The sequence below is a fragment of the Calidris pugnax genome, unplaced genomic scaffold (assembly GCF_001431845.1).
Source record: "Calidris pugnax isolate Ruff unplaced genomic scaffold, ASM143184v1 scaffold55, whole genome shotgun sequence".
NCBI classification, from domain to species: domain Eukaryota; kingdom Metazoa; phylum Chordata; class Aves; order Charadriiformes; family Scolopacidae; genus Calidris; species Calidris pugnax.
Genome location: NW_015090832.1, coordinates 1,760,746 through 1,785,868, shown reverse-complemented (window position 1 = coordinate 1,785,868; position 25,123 = coordinate 1,760,746). Strand labels below are relative to the sequence as shown.

General features: G+C 43.9%; 1 long non-coding RNA gene across 1 annotated transcript; it reads left to right on the top strand.

Moving 5' to 3' along the window:
• The first annotated feature begins 10,015 nt into the window (after window positions 1–10,015).
• On the top strand, window positions 10,016–24,425 carry LOC106887624. Its single transcript, XR_001411935.1, has 8 exons — window positions 10,016–10,630; window positions 13,418–13,545; window positions 14,024–14,079; window positions 16,179–16,271; window positions 20,287–20,376; window positions 22,205–22,370; window positions 22,494–22,653; window positions 24,177–24,425. It is a non-coding gene; the product is annotated as an uncharacterized LOC106887624 (long non-coding RNA).
• The last annotated feature ends 698 nt before the right edge of the window (window positions 24,426–25,123 follow it).

Genomic DNA, 25,123 nt, shown 5'->3' with positions numbered 1-25,123 from the left:
TACAGCTCTGTCTGCTTTTATTTGTCCCAGCTGTCGGGTCACTCACTGCCTCCTTTAACAGCCCATCAGCCTCTCCCACGTCCAGAGGTAGTCAGAAATATTTCAGTCAAAACTACTTTGGGGAAAAGGCTGATAATTTGTAACAGGGATTTTTTTCCAGGACTGTCTCAATTTGAGTAATGCCTTCCACTGGAAGGTTTCTTAGATTCAGGATTGCATGGAATTAGGTTTCTGCCATAACCCAGAGAGGATCTTCACAACCCCCTGGGGCAGGAGCTGTGGTGATTTCAGATGCTCAGGTGGGATGAGGGCAGGTCATCTTCAGAGTCCTGCTTGGGGGCTGCTGACCATTTTGGGACTATGGCACTGATTTCTACTTCTCTCTGAATTTTACGGTAAGTAGTTCATGATTAAAAATCCTGAGCTTGTTTACTGCAGCAGTGAGAAGAGCTGAGACCTGGGGGAAGCCTCTCTGGACTGTGCCCCCAGAGCAGCAGCAGGTCCTTCCCTCCCAGTGCTCTCCTGAGGCTGGGGAGGTGTGACCTGTTGCTTCCTCTTTAAAGATTTCTCACCCAGGTGCAGGAAAGACTTTCTTCTTTTAGCCTTTAACACTTGCACAGGGCAAGTGCACACATTTCTACGCTGTTCTACTCCTATCACTGACTTGTTGTGTAAAATTGTTGCATGTTAATTAATTTGGCACAGAAGTTTTCGAACGGGGATGTGTGGAGCAAAGTGGCTCCTGTCGCAGTTTGACAAGGTTATCGGAGGGTGATGTTGTAAATATTTTTCATCCATTAGGGGATTATAAAACCGGTGCATGACGCTGCTGCTTGGCGTCGAGGGGGGATGGAGAGCAGGAGCACGGCTGTTAGCTGAGGAGCTGAGGTACCATCACTCATCTGGCTGATCAGGGAGACAGGGCTCACGGTAACAACTGAGACACGTGAACCTGCGTTTGTATTAAAACTAACTATTCAGATGAAAGAAAGCAGCAGATCTATTTGCATTTTACATACATGCCCTTTTCTTATTTTCTTTTTTTTTTTTTTTTTTTTTTTTTTTTTCTGTTTCTGATTTTCTTCCTCTTTTCCTGATAGTGTCCCTTCAATTTTTTAGTTACCTTGCTCTGTGAAACCAGCACAAAATATGAGAAGCACCATGGGCTGCGTCAGTGCTTGGTCCATGTGCTCCTTCCCCTCCCTCCCTGCAGCCTGACCTGCCTGGTGAGACCAAAACCTGCTTTTTGCTGTGCAGGGCCTCATTCTGCATTGACCCCTCATCATTACTGTAATAAAAAAAGACGAATAATATAAATCGTAAGCTATTTACTATAGTGTTAGAGAGCGCTGTAATTCTGTGCAGTTATTCTGTGCTTTTCCTGCAAAAAGCAGGATTCAACTTCTCTATGTATAAAATGATACTGAACCGTAACTACCTTATAACACTGCTACGTTATTCTATAGTTATAGCCCTAAACACCACAACTTTTATCAATTTTACTGGGTAGGTTTCATTCTTACCATAAAAAAACCACAGTAATTTTTAATAGGGGTAGGTGGTGGCAGAAGAAAATGACTAATATAACAGTTCTGATGGACTTGGCTGTGTAAGCCTGGGCCCGAGTCTTCCTTGCCTGTCTTCTGAAGGATGTTAAATTCTCCATCTCTCCATACTCTCAGTAGTCTCTCCTTTGTCTTTAGTTGCTCAGATGGTGGCAGCCAGGGGCTTTCTTGGTGCACCTCTAGTTGGGGTGTACTTCGGATCAGAAAGGCGCTTCTGAAGCAAATCTCTTGGCTGTCTTGACTTACTGCGTTTTGGTTTGCTGTCACGTCTCAGTGTATGACCTAAATTCCTTTAAAACCAAGTGAAATGGAAAATGCTTTTCGGGCATGTGACTGCAGCCACTAAGGGGCATTTTGGCCATGGGACCAGGCTGGCACTCATCTGGAGCAAAAAAATCTCTGAGCTGTGGCTAGTGGGGATGTCAGGTCCTCAGGAGTCTGGCTCTGCAGCTCCTCTTCTCTTGGTGAGCATTCCCTGGCCGTGCAGATGTGGCCTTTGCGATGGGGGACATCACCTCCTGCGTTTCAGACCTGGACAGGAGATGCAGTGGGGCCACCCAGTTGACTTTGGGAGTTGCTGGAGGCCCTGATTTTGGTGCGTTTGGTGCAGGCCTCCATTCTGAACGTTTTTAAACAGAAGATGTTTATAGCTTCTCTGCGGGCTGGTTTGGAAAGCACAAGCACTCGCTGGCAAGCGCTTGCTCAGCAGACAGACATGTGCATGGCATTACAGCAGCCAGCGAACACGCAGGCACGTCCCCGGCCTTTGCCAGGCTTCTGAGACTTTTTGCAAGGTTTGGCTTTACCCCTTCGTGGCCCGCATAAAAGTTTGGAAATCGTAGTTTGTCTTCTGCTTCCCTCCCCTTGTTCACCCGGTGCCGGACAGACGGACGGACGCGCTCCCCCTTCCCCACGGCAGTGATCTAGGGATGCTCAGAGCCCCGTATTACTGGGGCCCACATTAATGGCCAAGACCCTGCAGCAATGAGGCTGGAGTTCGGTGGAATTTCTGTCCATTTAATTAAGAAATGCTACTCATACAGAACTGAAAGCACTAACCTCATTTACTGCCGTGTCTGTCTGTCTGTCTAGCCTTTTGTCTCTCTCTCTGCATCCTATACACTGCCATTGTATCTTATTACTAGGTGGATTCTTGCTTGGCTGAGCCGAGATCAAAAAGTAATTTTTCTTTTTGCAACAGCCGATTAGAAATTCATTTATTTTCACATTAGACATTTGACCAATACTTCCCTCCCCCCAACGAACCGGTCCCCCCCAACTTCAGCAATTTAGCTCCATTTGTATAGTCTGCATAATGGAAGACAGTGAGCCTGTTAGAAAAACGTGGCCCAGGGCAAAAATTAAATGCAGAATCATGTATCAGAAATGAGATGTATTTACTATTGTTTTTGAAAATTAATGGTGCATTTTTAGTTTTTATAATGTAATTTAATGATGCAATTCATCTAATAAAAAAACACATTTTAACTCAGTCATACAGACCTACTGGGGCAGGACAAAATGTACCTTTCAGATGTAAGATTTTTAAAAAACGCTTCGGGCTCCTTTTTTTTGAATGCAAAAAAGAAACTCTTTGCGTGCTTTGGCTAACAGCTGGGGTATCAGCAGGAGTCCAATAAAAAGGACATTTTTCTTTCTAAATATTGGTGTTTGTGCAGCATACAATAATATTATAAATGCAGCAGTGGGTTTGAAGTACAATGCTGCAGCTGATTATAGAATGCCATATGGTGCTGGCATGTTAAACCCATACAGATTGAACACGGGCTGTAGCTTTAAAGGCTGTGGACCAGCGATTGCGCTGAACTAGAATAAATACACGATGCAGTGTCAATATAGGGAGCTGTCATGTTCGGCAGCAAACAGCAATCTCTGTCAAAATAACATGAACCGACTGAAGAAAAACCCACAAAAGTCAGCACTGAGCACATGCTCCTGCCCAAGAGCAGCTCTCGGCGGGTTGTGGGTTGGGGGGAAAGACCTTTCCCACTTTCTCAGAGCATTATTTGACTTCAGGAACTCAGTAGCAAGGGCTGGGAGGAGCCCCGGGTGCCCCACTGTGTGTTTTACCCAGTACTGTCAGATTTTAAAGCATGGGTTCTGCTCTGGATCTGTTGTACAGAAATGCCTGTTCCTCCAGGTTTTTTTTTTCTGTTTAGAACATTAAAACCCTCTTTATCCATTTTTGCATCACTATTTTCATCTGCTTTGCAAAGTTCTTGAGTGTCATGTCCTCTTGTAAAGTGCACACGGAAAGATTTGCCACAGATTTTAAATACAAAGTGTTCAAAGTGCAGTTCTGCAATAGGGACAAGATGACCCAAAGGAGAGCTCCCTGCTCCCCCCTCCCCGTCACTGGCTCCACTGGGATTCGGGTGATGCTGAAAATGGACCTGCCCAGGACACAAAAAGGTGAGGTTTTGCCTTGAGCACGGAGCTGGAGGTGAGGGGAATGCGGAGGCGAGAGGATGGGGCTGCTTTTTCCAGTAGAAACAGAGGCTTATGGCTGACTTCAACTGATCAGGATAATTTCCACTTGCTTTTTTTAAAGGTGCTCCTAGACAATACATTCAGGTTTGATTTCCAGTTTTAAAATATGCCCTCATCTGCTTCTGCAAAACCTTTTATGGAAGTTGTACTTAAACATAAAGTATCTAATACTGTTTTAAGAAAACCTCCTTCCTCTGGATATTAAAAATATACATTTACCAGGAAGAGTTGAACTTAACTACATCAAAACTACCCATTTGACACTGGAGTTGCTTTTGGTTCAAAGCTGGGGAGGAAGGGAAGTCTTTTCATTTGTGGGTGAATTAAGCATCCATTTTTCTTTGTTTCCTGCCTCTAGTGCCTGATTTCCCAGAGGGCGCGAGGAGGTGGCTCCTGTGACAAGTAAAAGGGGAGCTCTCTCATGAACTCTGGCACCACGCTCCTGGAGGGATACCCTTGGCTGGTTACGTGAGGGTTAGTAAAAGGAAACATGAACAGTTTGAGTCTAACAGGGACCTCACTGTTCAAATTCCTGGTCATTTTGTAGACATGCAGATGAAATACTCGGGTTGCTGTTTGGGCAGGTTTCACTCAATCCCAGGGTTTGCCACCTTTTCCCTTTCCCTCCTGGCCCATCTTCTCTCCCATGTTATTCCGCCTGAGTTTCCATCCCAGTGGATGGATTTTGAACCATCCCAGCTCATCCTCACTCCCAGCCAGCCTCGGGCAGACGGTCTCTGTGCTGTTCTTTTCCTTTCCAGTTTCCAGACGCAAGATGCAACCTCAGTGGGAAGAGCACAGCAGGGACAAAGCATCAAGCCCAAAGATCAAATCATCCATGAGGTTGCTGGTGGCTTATTGCATGCTGGAACTCAACGTACAGTCCAGGCACGTGAGCAAAAGTTGGGGATCATGGTGCCTTTTCAGTACTCAGGCTGTGGTTGAGCAGTGGCAGAGGTAGAAAGATTTGACCTTGTGCTCAGTTTTCCTGTGCCCCATAATTTAAACAACTTAGAGAAATGTGCTCAGGCTACAAACGTAACATTATTTTCATTTTTTTTTTAATTATATGGAACTAGCTAGATAACTTCATGATCATCATCGTGTTTATAGCTTGATGCACCGGAGCTGGGTCGATCCCAGCACTGGACAAGGAGGTTCCTGGCTCCTGCAACACTGGTGTCCTGTGCTGTCTGGTGGCTTCACTCTGCCTCCTCGATGGTAGGTACCAGATGCAACTGGGACTAACCCAGTCTTGGCTAGCCGGTAGCAGAACCTAGGCTTTGAAGACCTCATGTGTATTGTGGAATTACTCTTTTTTTAATTACCCGTATTGCATTTAAAATCTAGTGAGACAAACATCTGATTTGATGCGGCAAATCCTATATAGGGCTTGATATTGGGAAGTCAGTGGTGCTTATAGACTTAAGCTTGTTGAGGTTCACCAAGGCCAAGTGCAGGTCCTGCCCTTGGGTCACACCAACCCCCTGCAGCGCTCCAGGCTGGGGCAGAGTGGCTGGAGCTGCCTGGCAGAAAAGGACCTGGGGGTGTTGGTCGCCTGTGGGCTGAACATGAGCCAGCAGTGTGCCCAGGTGGCCAAGAAGGCAACAGCATCCTGGCTGGGAGTAGGACTCAGAAGTAGGATGTGGGGCATGGGGAGTAGGACTCGGGAGGTGATGGTCCCCATGTACTGGGCACTGGTGAGGCCCCACCTCAAGTACTCTGTCCAGTTTTGGGCCCCTCACCACAAAAAAGACATTGAGGTGCTGGAGCGGGTCGAGAGAAGGGAAACGAAGCTGGTGAGGGGTCTGGAGCACAAGTCTTGTGAGGAGCAGCTGAGGGAGCTGGGGGTGTTCAGCCTGGAGAAGAGGAGGCTGAGGGGAGACCTTCTCGCTCTCTCCAACTCCCTGAAAGGAGGGTGTAGCCAGGGGGGGTCGGTCTCTTCTCCCAAGGAACAGGCCATGGGACAAGAGGAAATGGCCTCAAGTTGCGCCAGGGGATGTTCAGATTGGAGATTAGGAAAAATTTTTACACGTAAAGGGTTATTAAGCCTTGGAATGGGCTGCCCAGGGAAGTGGTTGAGGCACCATACCCTGGAGGTATTTAAAAGATGGGTTGATGTAGTGCTTAGTGACATGGCTTAGTGATGTTTTTTTATCAGAGATAGGTTGATGGTTGGACTGGATGATCTTAAGGGTCCCTTCCAACCTGGACAAGTCTATGATTCTAAGCTGGGAGCAATGCTTGAGTTTTACAACTGAATGGTCTCTGACTCAAGCAGGCTGCAGACGAGGTAAAGTAAAATATTTCCTGTAAGAAATATCTTGGGTTGATCTGCTCAATAAAGAGGTAGATCACTGCTAGGCTCTGACCTCTAGATGTATTTTATATTGAGAAAGAAACTAAAAGGAGTTTATTGAGTGATAGATTTTTTTTTTCTTTACTATGTCTTGGTGTAGGGTTTAGCAAATAAAACTGCTCAGGACAGAAATCCAAAAGGGAGCAGGCTGGAGTCAGAGGAATGCTGCACAGAGAGCGAGTTCTCACATGGGGAGATTATAAAATAAACACGTTTCTTACAGCTGAAGAATTCATTGACTTTTAACACGGTGAGTAAAAGAGTTGAGACAGACCTTACAGGATAAAAAAAAAATTTAAATTAAGGTAATTTGCTGGAGTCCTCATTATTTGGTGCAGGCTGTGTATCAATAAATTGGCACTGGATTTCAAAAAAAAAAAAAAAAGCGTCACATAATTTTTCAATGAGAAATCCAAGCGCCTGGGAGATGATGTTATGGTGTGAATTACATTGCAGAGTGGTTGTCAGCTGTCCCTGTCAGCACTTTTGCAGATGCCATAATGCGCAGTAAATGCTGTGGCTGCAGCTATTTAGGATTACTGTGGTGCTGGTTCTGGGGGAAGCACCACAAATTAACAGCTAAAGAAACATGTCCCTTTTTCTTGAGCTGCCCTGTCCCTAAAAAAGGCGTCATGTGCTGCCACTACCGTGCCTGTGGGTATTTCTTCTCACCTTTTAAAATTAAGTACGTGTGTCCTTTCCACTTTTGTGGGCTCACCAGAAGAATGGTGGTGTTTGGGCTGACTCTCCCGTTAACATGCTACTACTAATGCTAATGTCCTTTGACGGTGACGATATAACCCTTCTTGAGGCTACAATTACTCTGATTGCCACCTAACTACACACAGCCTGCTCCACAGCCCCCACCTGGGATCAGGACTTGGTGCTATCAAGAACTGCAGTAGAGAGTGTCCCTGCTACACAAACTCTATGGTTTAAATCATCAGGGCAAAAGAAAACAAGAGTCTACTTTGCTTTTCAGATCCAGAACTGAGATGCAAGAAGACTGAAGGACTTGACCTATGGATCTCTTGGAGAGCTCAGTGACTCATGGAGGTGTTTCTTGCTGTACCAAATAGCACCAATAGCTGGTGGGAATCCCCAGGTGGGATCCAGGATAAATAACCTGGGCTTCCTGCACACCTGATGACCTTTAATTCATTAAGTGGCCCTGCTGTTAAAATGTTAGTTAGAGGTAGTCTCTTTTGCTCAAGTATGTAAAAGCTGACAAAGCACAGCTTTCCTCCTCCAGGATGAATCTTTTCAGATCACTTGTAGATGTTGTACAGACCAGGCAGAATGTTTATGGCCTTAAAAAGAGGGTTGCCCCATCAGTAGGACATCAGAGCTGCATACAGTGTTCTGAGGCTGCTGGTAACCACTGATGGGTCCCACCATGCCCTGTCAGGACCTTTGGTAGGTGAGAGAACTGATCTTATGCCAACAGTTTTGGCTGTGCTTACTTTCTGCTTCCTCTTATGTGTTATCCCATGAGGGAAAATAAACCAGATGAGCAACTGAGTCATCTTCTGGGGGACCTGTGGTGACCCTGCCACAACCTGGGCTGATGAGAGCCTGATGTCTTAAACTGTGCTGCTTACAAATGCCTTTCATTCACAGCTCTGAAATGATTTATTAATGGGATAAATCTCGTGGTTTGTAGTGAACTGGCTTGCTGTGGCTGTTTCAATACTACAGAGATATTCTCTATCCAGGAGACACGTTTTACCAGGAAATATGTAAATGGATAGCAAACAAATGTAGGAGTCCTTTGCTACCAGTTTGCAGCCCAGAGGAACTGGTTACAGTGGGCATCTCGGTGTTACTCATGCATAGGTTTCTGAAAACTCTCCTTTCTTGCAGTCGGGCAGGGAACTAGACTCTCGATCCCGTGCTGGTGTCCAGTTATTCCTCCTGCCTCCGAGCTCCTTCCCCTGTGTCCCTGCCCAGCTTGGCTCTCCCCTGTGGCTCCCGGAGGATGCCACGCTGGGCACCTGCCTGGCTCTGGGGTGAGGTTTGCAGTGCGAGCTCTCCTGCCGGCACCTCTGCCCTCGGGGTGTTTTTGCAAGTTGTAGACACTGCCTTGTCATTGCATTGTTTGGTTTTTTGTTGTTTTTTATTTATTTATTATTATTATTTCCTTCTCATTAACCTGTGTTCAAGTGAGCAAAGGTGGCAGGTAACTCAGCTGTGAGAGCCGGAGCCCACCAGAGCCCACTCCGGCTGGAGACACGGTGTTCGTGGCCACCAGGCATCTCATGCAACTTCTCCTCTTCCCTGCAGATGGTACTGTTTGACCACGTTGCAGCCATCCATCCACCTGCAGGACCAGCGCAGATATTGGGGTGAATTTAGCCATTTGTGGGCACAGCTACCGCCGCTCCTGGGCAGCGCTTAGCCTTCCCCTGCTCTCGGGCGGGGGGACCAGGGCAAAAACCCTGCTTTACCCGAGGGATGCCCAATTTCTGGGTGGGTTTGGGACAGCCAGGCACCTGCATGGGAAGCAGGAGCCCAGCAGTGCCAGTGGGCTGTGGAAGAGGGAGTTTATAGGTACAACCCTCAGCAGCGCAGTGAATGCCCAGCATTAATGGGGGCAGGGGGTAATAACTTTATCCCAAGGGGATTTAACAGCTTTTTTTGGTGGATGGGCAGAGTTTTTGTGTGGTTTAATCAATTCCTTATCACCTAAAGCTGCAGCGCTGCTGTGCTGGAGAAAAACTGGAGAAAAGACTTCTTGTGAGAAGCTAGTGTGTGGAGCACAAGGCTGAGGGGGAGTAGTAGGCTCATATACGCTTCTGATTAAGATTTTGTGCTGTGTAACTCAATGTTTTGTTTGTTCTTGAGCCTGCATTGGAGGTGCTGTGCTAGCCCTGGAGTCACTCCTGCCTTACAAAGGTGTGGGAAGGACATCTTGTGTTCCCTGGGCCAAAATAATTGTGTATCCACACCAGTGCTGTGCTGTGCCCACTGCAGTCTTCCTCTGCTCTGGGGATGATGCTGTACAGGGTCGGTGGTGCTCGGCTCATTGCTGGGAGACACTCCGTTCTCTTTTCCCTTTTCTCTGCGCACAGCTGCATTTCACTCCTGAAATCACAGTGCCCCTTTAGAGCCAATGATGTGGGAAATTACCTCTCCTTCACCTTCTCCCTTCGGACCTGGCCTGCGGTGATACTTTGGCCCCAAGGAGAGGGCAGTTACTCAAGGCTGAATTTAGCTGTAGCCTAGATAAGGAGGTATTTGCCTTTTCCTACCGTGCTGTGGATGCCTCGGGCAGCAACGAGCTGCCCTCTCAGCTGACACACGCTTGTGCATCCCCCAGCCTGGGGGGCCCTACATCACCCTGTTGGCTTTCACTGCTCAGGGTAAAACAAAACCAGCTGCAAACATCAGCACGGCATCAAGCACAGCTGGTTTGCCCTGTGTTTGAGCGAGGCGGCAGCGAGCGTTGGCTGCACAACGTGTAGTATGTGTGTAACACACGTGCACGTTCACACGGCCGTGTCTATGTGAAAAGTGCCAGAAACAGGCACCCCTGGATCTGCCTGAAATTCATTTGGTTTTTGATTTCCTTGCAGGCTCGCATTGTGGATGGGGTGTCCAGAGCTTTGAACTTCTCCAGGTTGGAGGCTTTGGCTCTTCGTTTGTGGCTCATCTCACTCGGTGCAGAGGCTTCCCCACGCGCCCAGCTTCCACCACGCCGGCGTGAATAGCTCCCATATGGCCACTCACAGCAACGCAGGGACTTCTGGCTGGATCCAGCTATGCAAAGTCAGAATGATCTCCTGGTAGACCTACTGCTATTTCTGTCTTGTTGCCAGGCACTTCATGCTTCAGCTTTCATCAGATCAATCTTCTACCTTTGAAAGAAAAGTAGCAGGTTAACCTGTGTGCGAGGGAAATGGAAAACACTCCTCTGCCTCTCCCCAATGTGCTGTGCAGGTGTAGAGGGGCTTAGAAAAAGTGATAAAAGCAATTAGTCATCTGTGGAATTGAAGGAGAAACACCATCCAGCTCTGAAGTTTGCCTGGGGTCCCTGTAAGCCTATTAAGATGGGTTCGGTCATTGGATGGAGGCTTGGAAAGCGTGGACAGGGAAGTGAATGTTTGTACTGGGTGGATGTTACAGTCTTCTGCTGTTTTCTAGAGCCTTGTGTTAGACTTCTCGTGCCTGAACTCCCTGCTCCAAGGAGGTGAAGGTAGGTAAGGAGGGGTAGAGAAATGAGGATTGATCTTTTTGCCTGTGGGAATTAGCTGGGTCTCTTGACTTCAGAGAGGGAAGAAATCCAGCAGGGGCTCTGGAAGCAGGACCAAACCCAGAAGGTGGCTTCCCCCGACCCATGTGTCTGCAGGGTTTTGCCTGTTTGTGTCCACAGCTCTGGTTAATCAACCCAGAGTCCTCCTTCCTCCCCTTTCTTATCTACTCACTGTAGATCTCAGTTTCTTACCACTGACTGCTCTGAGTCTCTTTGTGGAATAGAGCAGCTCAAAGACAACAGAGGCACCAGATAAATCATTCCTCCCCTTCTCCCCCCTCCTTTCCCCCCCAACCCAAATGGCTAAAGTGTCTTTATTATTTAAAAAAAAACCACACCAAAAACCACACACACACAAAAAAGCCGTAGCAAGAGAGACAGACACAAAGCAAAGGAAAAGGGGAGGTTTAGGCAGCAAGCCACAAATAAGCACCATCAATCATAGCGCAGTCAAAAATGTACATGTGTTGGTACCTGCTAGTTATTGGCAGTACTCAAGAAGTCTCCCGAGTACAATTTTCAGGGCTCCTTAGATAAATAAATAAATAAATAAAATTCCATGTTCCTCTGAAAAACTGCTTGTCAGCACTGGAATGGCAGGTGCATTAACTCCCTAAGAACCAGATTATGCCCTGCATGGAAAAAAAAAATGCAAACACAGAGAAATAAGATGTCAGTCAACTCCTGTATCCTCTCTAGTTGTTGGGTGTTTCTTTGAGGGGAAGCATTTTGAAATATAAATACAGCCCATTGTAGAAATGAGTCTAGGAAAAAAAGAGAGATGAATATACACATGGTTTAGTTATCCTGTCGTTTTCCCTTAGGTCTATGTTATGCTTTCCCTTTTCTTGGTTTTACTTTTATTCTTCTTAACTGTGGACTTCAAGTTGCCAGTGATGTGGCCTTGGCTGCTCTGCAGAGGTCCTTCTACACCTCTGGAGCTACACCCCATCCTTCTGCTCCTCCCCATTCCTTTTCATACATTATTTTCATTTTAATCCAAGGAGAGTGACATTAGTCCCAGTGGAAGTCCTGAAGGACCAAAGTCCTGTCCCAGGACGAGTAAAGGTTGCACAACCTAGTGTCAGAAGACAAATGGATTTGGGGAAATGGCCATTAGCCCTTCCCTGAACTTGACAATGTGTTTCCTAAGATTCCTGTCACATATAGGAAGACACTGATTATTTTTAGCTGTGGGTGAGCCAGCTGTTCCCAGGCTGACCTCCGGCCCTCCCAAGGACGGCGGAGATGTTCCTGCTTCTGCTCAGCTCTCCACGGGACGGCAGTGGGGATGGAGGTGAGGAGGGGAGGGAATGAACTCCTCTGTGCCTGCCAGCGGGGAACCTCTTCTCCTCAGTACCTGCTGCTCACCACCAGACCTTGGGGATAGTTCCTTTCTCTCTGCCACCTCGATCTCATTCAGCAGACCCATATATAAGATCTGGCTGACCTTATAGGGTCTCCTTCTTGGTTGCAGCATAACCAGTGCAGGTAATAAAGTGTTAGGGGGGAGGTTTCATAGAATCATAGAATTGCCCAGGCCGGAAGGGACCTCCAAAGGTCATCTAGTCCGACCTCCCCACAGAGCAGGGACACCCCCAACTAGACCAGGTTGCCCAGGGCCTCGTCGAGCCTCTCCTTGAATATCTCCAGGGATGGGGCCTCAACCACCTCCCTGGGCAACCTGTTCCAGTGCTCCACCACCCTCACAGTGAAGAACCCTCTCCTAATCTCCAGTCTAAATCTCATCTTAAATCTAAATTTCACTGCTGAGTGACTCCTTGTGGTTCGTTACTATCCTTCCTTAGTTTCTCTGCAATCAGCCCCCCATTTAGCTCAATTCAAATGACCTGGGCTACACCCACCCCTGCCACAGCCCTGTCCCAGAGTGGGAATGAGCCATGGAGAGGGGCTGGCTTTGTGTGGCTTGTCCAACACGACAGGGAGCCTGGCTGGCAACTGGGCCAGTTTCAAACTGGTCACCTGGAGGCAACAGACACTTTGCTTCAGTGCAAACTCGTAGAACCATTTGCTCCTTTGTGGAGGGTATTTTGACAAGGTGCACAGTGCATTATAGGTCTGGTGCTGCCCGTTCTGTCACCTAGTGATGTTTCCACAAGAACTCACTTTCTTATATTCTATTTTTTTTTAACCTCCCGGCTTGATTTTTAGATTAATGAGGCTCAAAGATTTATGAGCCTCCTGAAAATATATCTTCAGGGATGCCCCTCGATTGGATGAGACACTGAGTGGAAATCTGAATTTTGAGCATGGTTTCTTGTGGGAAACGGATCAATAGCCTCCTAAGGAGGGTCCCGTTTGAGAGTGGGAAAACAACAATTAAGTTGGGATTTATCTGTTACTGATTCAGGGTTTAAAAAAAAAAAAAAAGGAGCAGACTTGTCTGCTTTACCTGTGTCTGAGTAAAGTCTAAGCACAATCTTGCTTCTCCAAATGCAATATCGAACAAGCCCCATTTTATCACAGAATCACAGAACCTTCTAGGTTGGAAGGGACCTTAAAGATCATCTTGTCCAAACGTCAACCTAACTCTGACACAAATAGACATCTGCACAACAAACAAGAAGCATCACCATCACTAAACCATACCTCCCAGCACTACATCAACCTGTCTTTCAAACACCGAGCTAGAAGCTTTTCTCCGTCCGATAAGGGAGTTGTGCCTCTTTAATTTCTATTTATCTTTTATCATCCCTCTCTTTTCACCAGGAGCACCTACAAACTCCCCCCTGAGCTCCTCGTGGGCTGTGGCACGGGAGCTGCGGGTGGGAGGCCGAGGAGAAGCGGGGCTGGCGAGAGCAGCGGGTTCAGAAACTCTGGGGCATCCCACTGCAAAGGTGATAAAACAGCAAATAACACAAGTAGAAAATAACTGCAGGTCCCGGGATGTGGGAGGCCTGGCCCAAATAGCCCTTTTCTTTCGGGATGAAGGAGGGCGCTTGCGGGGAGAGAACTGAATGGGGCCAAGCGACTGCAAACTGGTTTCAATTGGGATCTGTGTGGCCTCCCTGCTCGGTGCTGTTGCCCTTCTCCAGCCCAGCAACTTTCTCTTCCAGACCACAGGTTTATTTAATTTAGGTCCCACTGTTGGCAATGGTTTTGCAATGGGCTGTGGGTTAGGAAAAAGCAGAGAATTTTTCCTTAAGTGAAAAAGGAGATGACATTGCACAGCAAAATAGAGCAAAAAATAGTTTGTTGGCTGTTTTTCTTCTCTGCCTTGCTTCTTCGTGTGATGCCAGCAAAAGAAATTGCATTTTAGAGTGATTTAATAACAAAATTACTTTTATTTTTAATTCTTTTCTCTTCCTGGAACAGAAAAGCCACAAGATGGAGCTCTGGGGCTTTCCACGGGAGCCGGGCTTGATTCACGGGTAAAAAGCCGTTTGGAGACCTTGAAATTATGGTTTTTATTAATTTTTCACTCTGTTTAATTTTTACATTCGTTCTTAAATGGTAAATGTTAGAAATGTTATAATTATAAAATGTAATTTATTGTTGCTAGTCGAAGGTATGTACTTTTCCTTTTTAAGCTGGGAACTTTTATTTTTATTTTTGTGATTGTAACAGGGTAACGTTTTCCAATCTTCTGGGAGGCTGGTGTCTCAGAGACGGTGTTAGACCATATCATTCTTCTAAATGACACCCTGACTAGGTTGAGGAAGCCCTCAAACCTTCCCAGGTCTATATGCAAATATTAAGCACTGGCCTTGCCTGAGTGTGTAAGGGAATAAATGATGTTTTGAAGTGTTCCTCTTCCCTTGTAATCAATGAACACTTAGCTGGTAAAATTTAAACCAGTGAATTAGAAGAAGTGGATTCTTCAATTAAAATAAAAGCATTTTAGATACTAAATTATATAGGAATTATAAAGAAATGAAAGAATACCATATTCTGCTGTGCAAAATAATAGCTTTTCTTCCTTCTTTCTTTCTCTCCTCCTTTTTCTCTCCGACCTTCTTTCTTTTTCTTTTTCTCTTCAAAGGGGGTGAGCTCTCCTCTGCAACGTGCTTCTTTTCCCAGTGAACTGGTGCTAAGGATGTCAGATCTTTTCAGCTCTGACTGCTGTTATGACAGGGCTTGAGTGTTTAATTATGGTTGTATTGCATAGACGGGGTGATTCTTTTGACTCGCTGGAGTTTGGTTGTAATAGCTGTGCGCACACACAGCTTCAAGTGACAAGAAATTTATTTTTTTTTAAATATATTTATGCACTCCAGCTCACATGCAGAGAGGACAATGAGATTCTGGTAGCTGATGGTCTCCCGGAATATTGTTAATTACTTAACTGACACAAGCAACCATTTCATAAAAGGTTTAGGAAACATTTCTGGGCTGTTGCGTGCAATATCAGTCAGCGAAAATGTACTTTCCTCCTTTATGGAAGGTAACATTTTTATTAGAAATTTGAACCACTTGACAGAGGCTTCCAGAGAAATTAGTTTCCCGTGTAACACTGAGAGTGGCCAAAGAGCACCGTAGTAAACCTCCTGTTAAAAGCACCGTGAACTTTATGGGGAGTTGCATTTGCTCGTGATAAATTTGGCCCAAGGTAGAGCTGACCACGTTCTGAATAATTCATTAAGAGAATTTATTCCTTTTCTATTTGCAAACTGTCCGAGCAGTCTGGTTTTTGTATGTGTTCCTCTATTGGTTACGTGCTGGGTACTTCGTGACTAATCCTATTTCTGCGAATTTTTGACCCGTTTCCTCCAGTCTGACTGAGGGACGGGTCACCCGATGGTGCTTTTCTGTCCTGACAAGACAGATGCAACATGGATTTTTGTGTTCTAAATCCAGATTCCCCAAACCGGTGATTCCTATGAATACTCGTGCTGGGAGACTCCTGTGCTAAAAGTCGTCACAAATAGCAAAAAGAAAGAGGGAGATCACTGCTTGTTTTGGGTCCATTTGTTAACTCAAGGAAATACTGGATTTATTTATTTTTTTACGGGGCACTTAGCTGTGGGCATTATTTCTTTTTATAACCCAAATAGCTGTCTGAAACACAGACTTGGAAACACACCAACCTCCTTTATTTTTTTCTTCTTTTCTTTTTTAAAATGTTAGGAAAAGAACAATTTGAAGGTCTGCCTGTGCTTTGGGTCGTTAATAGAGATAATTGTCAGAAGTGGACGAGGCTATAACTTCCTGAACGGTGACCAAAAGAAAAACGAGGTGTCACTTGGTTCGAATCTTTTCAGTTGCTTTGTAAAAAATCACTACTCCTTAAAGAGAACTGAACTGCTCTGACACCCTCCTCACTGCAGCCTATTTATTAAAAACAGTGATGTGGTTAAATGCGCTGAGTGAAGCAGGGGCAGCCTCTGAGCTGCCCAGAGCATCTTCAGTGGTACCCAGCTCCCTCTCTTAAACAATTTCACTTTAAGACCATCCATGTCCTTCTGACTTACAAGCACCTATTATTCCACTTTTACCTGCAGGATTAAAGCCTCTTTCTCTCTCTCCTCAGTCCCTGTGGTGCCTCAGGAGCCCATTCCCCACCGTGATGTTCCCCAGCTGCTGCTGCTCGTGGTTCTCCTGCATCTGCTGTTGACGGTTCCCGGTGGGTGCAAAGCTGACACCACCAAAACAAATTTAATTTTTCAGTCCTTGAAAAGCAGCAAAAACCCCGGTGGGACTCAGCCCAGCCCTTAGAATGGGAATAACAGACGCTTTGCAACTTCTTTAAAAAAAAAAAAATGACAGCGGGGACGGGAGACTGATGGATGTCTTAATATATTTATTTCTGGCATTTTGATCAAGTGCCGTGCTGATGGGAAGGGATGTGTTTGCAATTAAAGCCAATGAGTTAACTGTAATCTTTTTTTTTCCCCCCAGTCTTTTAAAAGAAAACATGCGTTTAAAAGGAATCAAAAAGAAAAAGAACTTTGGAATTTTCAACAGTACAGAATTGCTTTTGGAAAGGAAAATTTGTCGAACTGAGAGCAGCTATTTTGCAAGTAGCTGTAAGGAAATAAGGAAATTAAGATATCCCTCCTCTCTTTCTCTTCTCCCAGTCAGCAAACAATTTGATTAAAAAGAAAAGACTTTAGAATTATTAAAACCCAGTAAAAGAAATCCTACGAAATGTAATAATTATAATGTAGAATTTTTAATCTGCTCTTAGGAACAGTTATCTCTTCTTTGTACTTTAACAATTCAAAGTTCTCATTTATGGGGTTTCACAAAATACATTACAATATTTTGACAATTAATTTGTTCCTTCTTTTCAAGAAGTAAGAGAATTATTAATTATACCCTTATTCATAAGTCTTAGTAGAGATTTAATTTAACATTTCCAAACAGGCATTTAATTCTGATTTAATAAGACAATTATTGCATTATAAACAAATATCAGTTGATTATTAAACACATTTATTTTGGATTAACAGCATTTCCATAGTATGATAGCCATTAAACATCAATGAAAAGACTTTCATTAATAAACCGGTTTATTTACCGTGGCATAAGTGTCCTGTTCAATCTAAATTAAATATCTATTTGGGATCCTCAGCCTGTAGTGTTACCAAAGGCATCTTCATGTTTGAACACTGTGCAAAAAGCATTTCTAGTTCAGATTTGCAAGATGCAATCTCAAAAATAATCAATCCATATAAAAAAGACTTTGGTTACTGCTAGATAAGTAATTATACAGACACAGCCTTTATGCATGTCTATATGAGATATTCTTTGTTATTCTCTTTCTTCTGAACTTTGATGCTATTTAAAAATAAATTTAATTACCCAGTGGTTATTTACACTGCATTTATTTCTTCCATCTAGAATTCTTTTCAAATTTAAAACCTGAAGGTCACTATCATTTTAGAGCAGTTTATTATTCATGGATATTGCAAAATTTCCAGGGAGAAAAATTGCTTTATTTTAAAATAGGGATGCAAGAGAAGAATTGTAAAATTGGCTGCGCTGGGCCTGATCCTGCAGTTCATTATAGTAGCTGTTTTGTTAAATAAAAGCTGTAGGATTAAGCCCAATATTTTTCTTCATTAATAACAGCAATTTAAAAGCTACTATTTTTTAAAAAGTGTGTGTAACATGCATATTTATGGAAAGATGACAGGATATCTATCTTTTTACTAAGGGTTTTCCCCCATGATTTTATGGGCCTTATCTGGTGTGTTCACATGAGTAAAATTACCCACGTGTACGAGAGTGAGCAGGGACGTGCTTTGTGTCCCTTTTTCTTTGCTTTATTTTTTTAAAGGCCAGATGTTCTGTGCAGCTGCAGACCTACTTAACCTGATAAACCAATTTAGAGTAGCTTATATTTGTTACATCGCTGATTTTATTATTTTTTTTAAAGCAGGTATTTTTTTACAGAAGGTTTAAAAGTTTTTTCACCGTTGCAATAACCCAGTTAGACGCATGGATGACCTTAGAAAGAGCAGGCAGGTTTTGCTGTGCAGGTTGCCCCAAACAAGGTTGGTGAGGCCAGGACCTTGCTGCCACCTTCGGTTTTAGGTATTTCAAAGAAAGATGGGAGAAGCCAGGGATCTGCTGCTTTAGGAGATGCTTAAGTTGTCTTCTGCAAGTTAGAATTCTCTTCTGCGGTGAAGGGACAGGGGGAATTTAAGGTTTTGAGGGTGGCAGAGGAGTGGGTTCATCCTGCTGCCTTCTTTTTCCCTTGCTCAGGGCAAGGGAGTGAGAAACATCACTGAAAGATGAAATGAGAGCAGAGAAGGAAACACTTGGTGATGGAGCGTGGCTGCCTCATAGAGCCCGTGGCTGCTGGGGCTCAGCACCGAGCAGGTGCCTGGTGGCAGCAGACAATGTGGAGGCAAACAAAGGTAATCTTAGTCCCACTCTACAAGAGTGGGACAGATTTATCACTCTCTGGGTCAGGGAGAAATGCTCTGCAAATGCAGAATGCCTGGTTTGTGGTCCTGGCCTTGGACCCGGCAGAGCAAACAGGCGTCTGGGGACAAGTGGACATCAGCAATGGTGTGGTTCAGCTGTCCCTGCTGCAGGAGTCATTTCTTGGGGTGAACACAGCTCCATGTTCAGCTACTGTCACTTCAGGGCAGCCTTAACTGGGTGATCTGAAGATCTCTGTCCCAGCTGGATGAAAATGGAGAAGGAGAGACTCTTCCTTTAAAGCAGTGAAGGTGGTTGGGGACTGGAAAAGTAGCAGAGGTTAAATGAGCTGTGTTAGGAATTTTGTACCGTGGCTTTTTGTTTCTTGAGGTCACATCATAAACATGGTGATTCCAGTCTCTGGTCTCCTTCTCCTACAGCTCTGAAAAAATTACTCTGGAAAAAGCTACAGTCAAGATGTGGGGATTCCCCTGGCTTCGTTTGGGGTTTGGGGGGAAAGTGGTGATGAAAGATATGGGGTGTCTTATCTTGGACAGATTGTCTAACATTTAGCAAGAATGCAATAAAACATGGGAGCGAGTGAGTGGGGAGTTAATCCTCTAGTTGTGCTTGTGCAAAGGACTCAGCAAAGGTGGCAACAACTTTGCCCAAGAGCAGAAAATGGAGCAGAGTTCCTGATTTAATTATTTCTCCCCTGCCTTCCCCTGGGTGTTTACGTTTATGTGCATCAATTTTTGCTGAATGCCTTTGGATCAAACTGCTGTACTTGTAACGGTGCTTTACGTGTAGTTTCCTGAAGGTAATGCCTTGAGACCCCAAAACTTGTCACCATTCTAACCTTCATCAGATTTGACCTGCAGGCGTAGGCCAGGCAGACTGCTGTGTTCCCTAGGTGAGATGTCTCCTCTTCCCTCAAGAACTAAAGATTTTGTTAAGATCTTCTTCAGAGCGAGAGAGAGGTGAAGGATTAAACTGAGAATGAGTTTGGTGCAAAGCTCCCCTCCTCCTTCTCCAAAGATGCTGAAGAGGCATCGTCTGTGGAGCTCCTTGCTCTGTTTGTCTCTGCTTTCACTTAAGACTTAATTAAATCAGATGATCAACTTAAAATGAGAAACTGGCCAAAAAGTTGTTGAACCTAAATCGTAATGGGAACCACCTATTTGGATAAGTTGCTGTGGATGGTGTAATCGGGTCTGGAGCCAAAGGCAGAGACTTTCCTTTGCATGGAAAAGCTGGAATTAGCCCGAGACACCTTCCTTGTGTCAGCGTTACAGCTCTGCAGTGTCATTTCTACGGGCTGTGTGAGAGATGTTACTGACAAGGCTCTCACCATCTGACAGCTCTGCTTTTTGTAGGGCAGCTCAATTTCTTTCCCACACATGTCCTGTATCTCCTGTATTATTGCTTTTAAATAATTTTTCCTTTAATTGGTTCAGGAGAAAGGGCTCATTCCTTTGCCTCTAACTTTTCTTTTTTTCCCATATAGTATTTAGGAAAAAAATTGCCGAGTATGTAAACTAGAGATCATTAGAGGTTGTGGGGGGGTTTTGTTGCTGGTTTGTTGTTTTTGGGGTTTTTTTTAAAGACTAGAATCAGCAAAATATTGTTTTCTCCCAGGCTCTGGGTCTCTATTTAGGTGATTTTTAAGCTCCGTTATTTATTTATATATTTATTCATTAGATAGGCCCACAGTCAAGGAGAAGGGGAACGCGGGGTTATTAATCTTTCCTGTCATCCATTCACAGATGTGAAGTTCACACCGCAGCAAATGTGAAGTCAGCAGTACGCACCCACAAGGTGGAAACTTCAAGCAAAACAGGCAGCGAGGAACAGAGGTGGGAGAAGGAGAACAGGAGGGAAAGAAGGGGGAAAAAGGGAGGAAGGGGGGAAAAAAAAAAAAGACAAGGGAATGACAAAAGGGAGGGGAGAAAGACGGATGGACAAGGGAAATGGAAAAAGAAATGAGACAGAGGGAAAAGGGTAAAGAGGAAAGGCAGATAAGAGAGAAGAAAATCGGAAGAAAGAGTAAGGGAGAAATGAGAGATACCGAGACGGAATATTTCAGATAGGGTGTTAATGTAGCTGGGCCTGTCTGGGTGCTTGGATATCCTGAAGATGTAAAGGGTAATCACTCTCTCAGCATGGATATGCTATTGATATGTTAATATAATTTTCTTTTTCATCTGAAAGCAATGAAGTTTTCAAACTGGCTGATTAACTGGGTCTGCCTGGTCCTGTGTACGTACATGTATTCACAAACACACGTCATCTATAAATATTTATACTCTATGCACAATGGTGTCTGAAAATGCCCATAAAACAGCAGCCAGCATTAGAAGTCCTGTTAGTATTGATGTGACATTGGGCAGTGTGTCTGTGCTGATATAACCTACCGCAATATCAATCCTAATACAGCTTTGGGGGAAACACAAAACATAAGCAGGAAACATTAGTCGTAACGTTGAGTATGTTGTATTAAAAACAAGCCCACAATAATGCAATATGAGGGGTCTCAGACCACTTCTGGCTATAGGTCATATAATATGGACAGTCTTTAAAATTATGTAGTTTATCTTATGGCATATTTAAAAATGAGTAATTTCTCTATTGTTTTGTGAGACTTAACTCCTAATATATGTTTATGTATTCATACATCCTGCAAATTACTTGTTAAATCATTGTTTTAGTTGATTAACAGAGACGGCCATATAGAGAAATAACTCAGTAAAAAAGTTAAATGATCATTTTGGTCTGCTCACAAGGGGGAGCGACACGATCACCCCAGCTGCCGTCTGGGGTGAATTTCAGAAATTCTGCAAGTTCGTCAGTAATTTTAAACCACAAATTGCACAATTTTGGGGGTGGGGGATGTGTGTGTGTGCACTCCAAAGTCAACCATGGAGTCAGAATCTCTGTAGGGATGGAGAAAAGATGAAGAGGGGCAGGTTGAGAAACCTCAGCTTCTCTGTGAAAGTCAGAAAAAGCAGCCTGGCACTTTCAGCTTGTCTTTTTTTTCTCTTTGAGAAGATTTAAGAGCTTCTCTTGCTTATGCTGACCAGAGAGTGTGTATCTGTCTGAAGTCTAAAGCTAAAATCTAACCCTAAAAGTACTTTCAGACTATTGACCCCTTGTCTGCAGGGTAGGGAAAAACATTCAGTATAGTTTACAGAAATCTTACTGTCTTCACCTGGAATGCTCCTGTAAAACATCTCTGAAAGGGTCTTTTTTTTTTTTTTTCCAGTCAAATGGACCCCACCCTGCATTCAAATACTTACAGAATAACTCGTACATAAGCCCTGAATTTTGGTTGGTTTATTTGATAACCCCCTATGCATATATCTTTATATGTGTTTACTGGACTTTTGGTGTTTGGATGATTTCTGTTGGCTTCTGTGAGTCACTGTGTATCCGTTACAGTCTTTTTGCTTAGTGCATCTGGGATCAGTAGCTTCAGGACTTAAATATATCTGCTTTGTTCTTCTATCAGTCCATAATGTTAGCATGCTTGGGTAAATCAAGCAAATAGCTGTGTAATTTATACCGTATGTTTGTATTTACTGTACTGCTGGATCTGCTCTACAAGGTGACTGTGTTTTTCTGTTGCTGGGCTCACACCGACAGTCAGAGCTGTGCAACCTGACTTCTCCTTTGCTTTATGCACAGTGAGGAAGGATGGAAACTGCCTGTGGGACTGTATAGGAGACCCTCGTTTAACGTTGATTAAAAAATCTCCTATGTCATCTTAACTCTGCTTATTAAGACCTGAAGAATATCAGCTCTCTCCTACCAGGATTCTTACAAAATGGGAATTTGTTATTCCTGCTTAAAGGTACGTGCTCAGAGTGGATGTGTTCAGTAATGCTGGCAGTGAATGGGCCAGAAATAAGGCAGGGGATTTGGGGGTAAACCCGTGGAATTAATTTTACTTCAGTTATTTTGGTTTCATTTGCAGAAGCTGGGAAGTTGGCCCTTTTCGCTTGAGTACTGAGTTTCAGCAAATTAATTCAGAAGCCACCACAACCCAGAACACTTCATCTCCTACTCTTCCCAGCCTAATTCTCAAATTCCTGATTGAATGCCGCTTTCTTGTGAATTTCTGGCTTTGGTCTCCTGTATGTATACGCGATGAAATTGGTTTTCTTTTTTCTAAGCAGGGAAAAAGTAGAAACGAGACAAACTTCCCCTCCCTTCTGCAAAGGTTCAAGATAGAAAGGGGTAAAAAAAAAAGGAATAAAATAAAAATATAGCTGTATTTTTTACCCCTTTGGAAGGACCTCCCACTGACTATATCATTATCCATCTCATGTAGGATATTGGATTCAGGATCTATAGCAGTGAGCTACGTTAGTATTGAATCTCATTTGATTTAATAAACCTCCCTTCTCCCTTGCCTGCTCAGTCTTTCCAGTCTTTTTCAGGCGTTAGTAGCTCCCCCACAGTTTTGGCCGTAGAGGGATAGATAACACACTGCCCTCTTTAAACAGCAACATGAGGACCTTCATCCTCCTTTGGAAATGCAGGCTTTTTTGCAAATATAGCCCCTTCCTCGTTCCCTCCCTTTACTCCTATATGGCACGTGGCCCACTCTGTACGTATGCTGTTTGCTTGTTATCCTCTATAGCCGGACCCATTTACAGTGAAATTGGTCATAATGAAATATTTATATTGAGCAGACAGAAGATCTGGAATTATTTTATGTTTCTCCAGTGTATGAAGTATAGTTTTGGAGATAATCTGAAGATTTTAGGGGAGGGAAGGGAAGAGGGAATAAGATTTGATTTAAAGTGAAAAGGTGCATCAAAAAATTTTGTCAATGGATATTTTCAATGTATTAGAAAAAGGAGGACACATAAAGTAAAATTTCAAATCTTGCAAAATTAACTACGTAGAAAAATCTATGCTTCAGGAAGAGAGAGCTTTTGGAACCTGTCTTTAATTTTCAAATGGGAGTTCTTTCGCTGGATGTGATGAGGCTTGGCATGTCTCTTGGCATGTGCATGGATATGTAAGCTCTGTGTCTATGGGCTCTAATTTCCCTAGAAGAATTTAAGTAAACCTTTCTCAAGCCAATAGGAGTTAAGTGCATAGTACAAAACTGTGCTCTAAGTCTATATTAAACTTGGAAAAAATGAAATGCTGTTCTCTGTTCTAATGTGTCAGACAAAGCTGGCTTCAGAGACTGTGCAGAGGCAAGATTTCATTTTGAGAACTGGAAAGGACTGAAGCTTGATTACAGGCAGGGAAACTGGCAATCCTTTTTAGCTTGTTTTAAGCATGTACTGTGTATAGACTGAAAGAGATTAAGTTCCTACAAGTTTCACTAAAATAGGGTGACCAGTTTTAAAGGATTCTAGGTACAGAAAAAAAAAAAGCTGTATTAATGAGTACAATGCCTTATTAGACTCCAGAGAACCCACAAGAGCAAGTCAATAGGAATATGCTTACCAAAACCTTATTAGAACACGTTATAATGGGGGGAATCCAAAGATGGGATATTAATCTGTAAGGTATGATAACTGGTGGAATAACTTGCTTTGAAGACAGGAGGCTGTGGCCTTGCAAGTCAAAGTCCTGTACGTCCTCGCTGGATATTTGTAAAAAGCAGGTTTCTAAAATCTGCCCATTTCTCTTGTAGGTTACACACTCAGAATTAGCGGTGAAAACGTGGATCCCAGTGATTTCCAACATACTTTTTTACACCACTGAAATGCTAGAAGTGACTCTTGGACAAGAGGGCCAAATCCCTGCCCTCAATACAGCAATAGCATTTGGGGTGCCTCGACCAGACTCTCATCGGCCATTTGCCTTCATAAAGGGTGTGTGTTTGTCAATCTCAAAAGCTGCTGCATCTCCTACAGCATCATCCAACGATGCCAGGAAAACGGGAAAGGTGAGAACTGTTGCTTTGAATTGTAAAATCACTGTATCCATAATGCATGAAAGGACCTATGCCACAGCGCTGGGTTTCAGTCCTCCTGCAGCTCTGGAAAATTGGACAACTTCATAGCCTTCTATGAAAATATAATGTATCTTTGCTGCCTTTTGAGTAGTAAATTATGAATTTGAAAGTGACAAATATTAGCAACCTGCCTTTATTGCTAACAAAACTGGGCAGGAGAGAAAAGGAGTCTGCAGAGCCTTTGACAGAATGTTTAATAACTTTTGTGATTACTGTTTCCCAGAGGTGATGTGTATAATATGTATTTTCCCTCTTTCATTTTGTCATAACACTTACGCTGGAGACTGTTGTGTCTCTGCATTCCTGAACTTCTTCCTCAGTCAAAGGTTAGAGTGATTTGAGCAACCACAGTCAAAGTGAAGTTGTGAAACCTTCTGCTTCCTTTAATGGCAAAATTGCACTGCTTTAGTTTGGCCCAATGGTATGAAAATGGGCTGTAGCCATCTCATAAACAACCAGTGAGGTATTAAAAGTCTGCAATACAGGGGCAGCTGAGACTGAAACTGTGACAATCATTTTGCAGATGGATGGAGACTAATCACAAAAAAAAAATGCAAAAATAGACACCATCCCAGGTATATTCTGCTTCCTGTTCTAGAAACTTAAAATTTTGGATGGCTTTG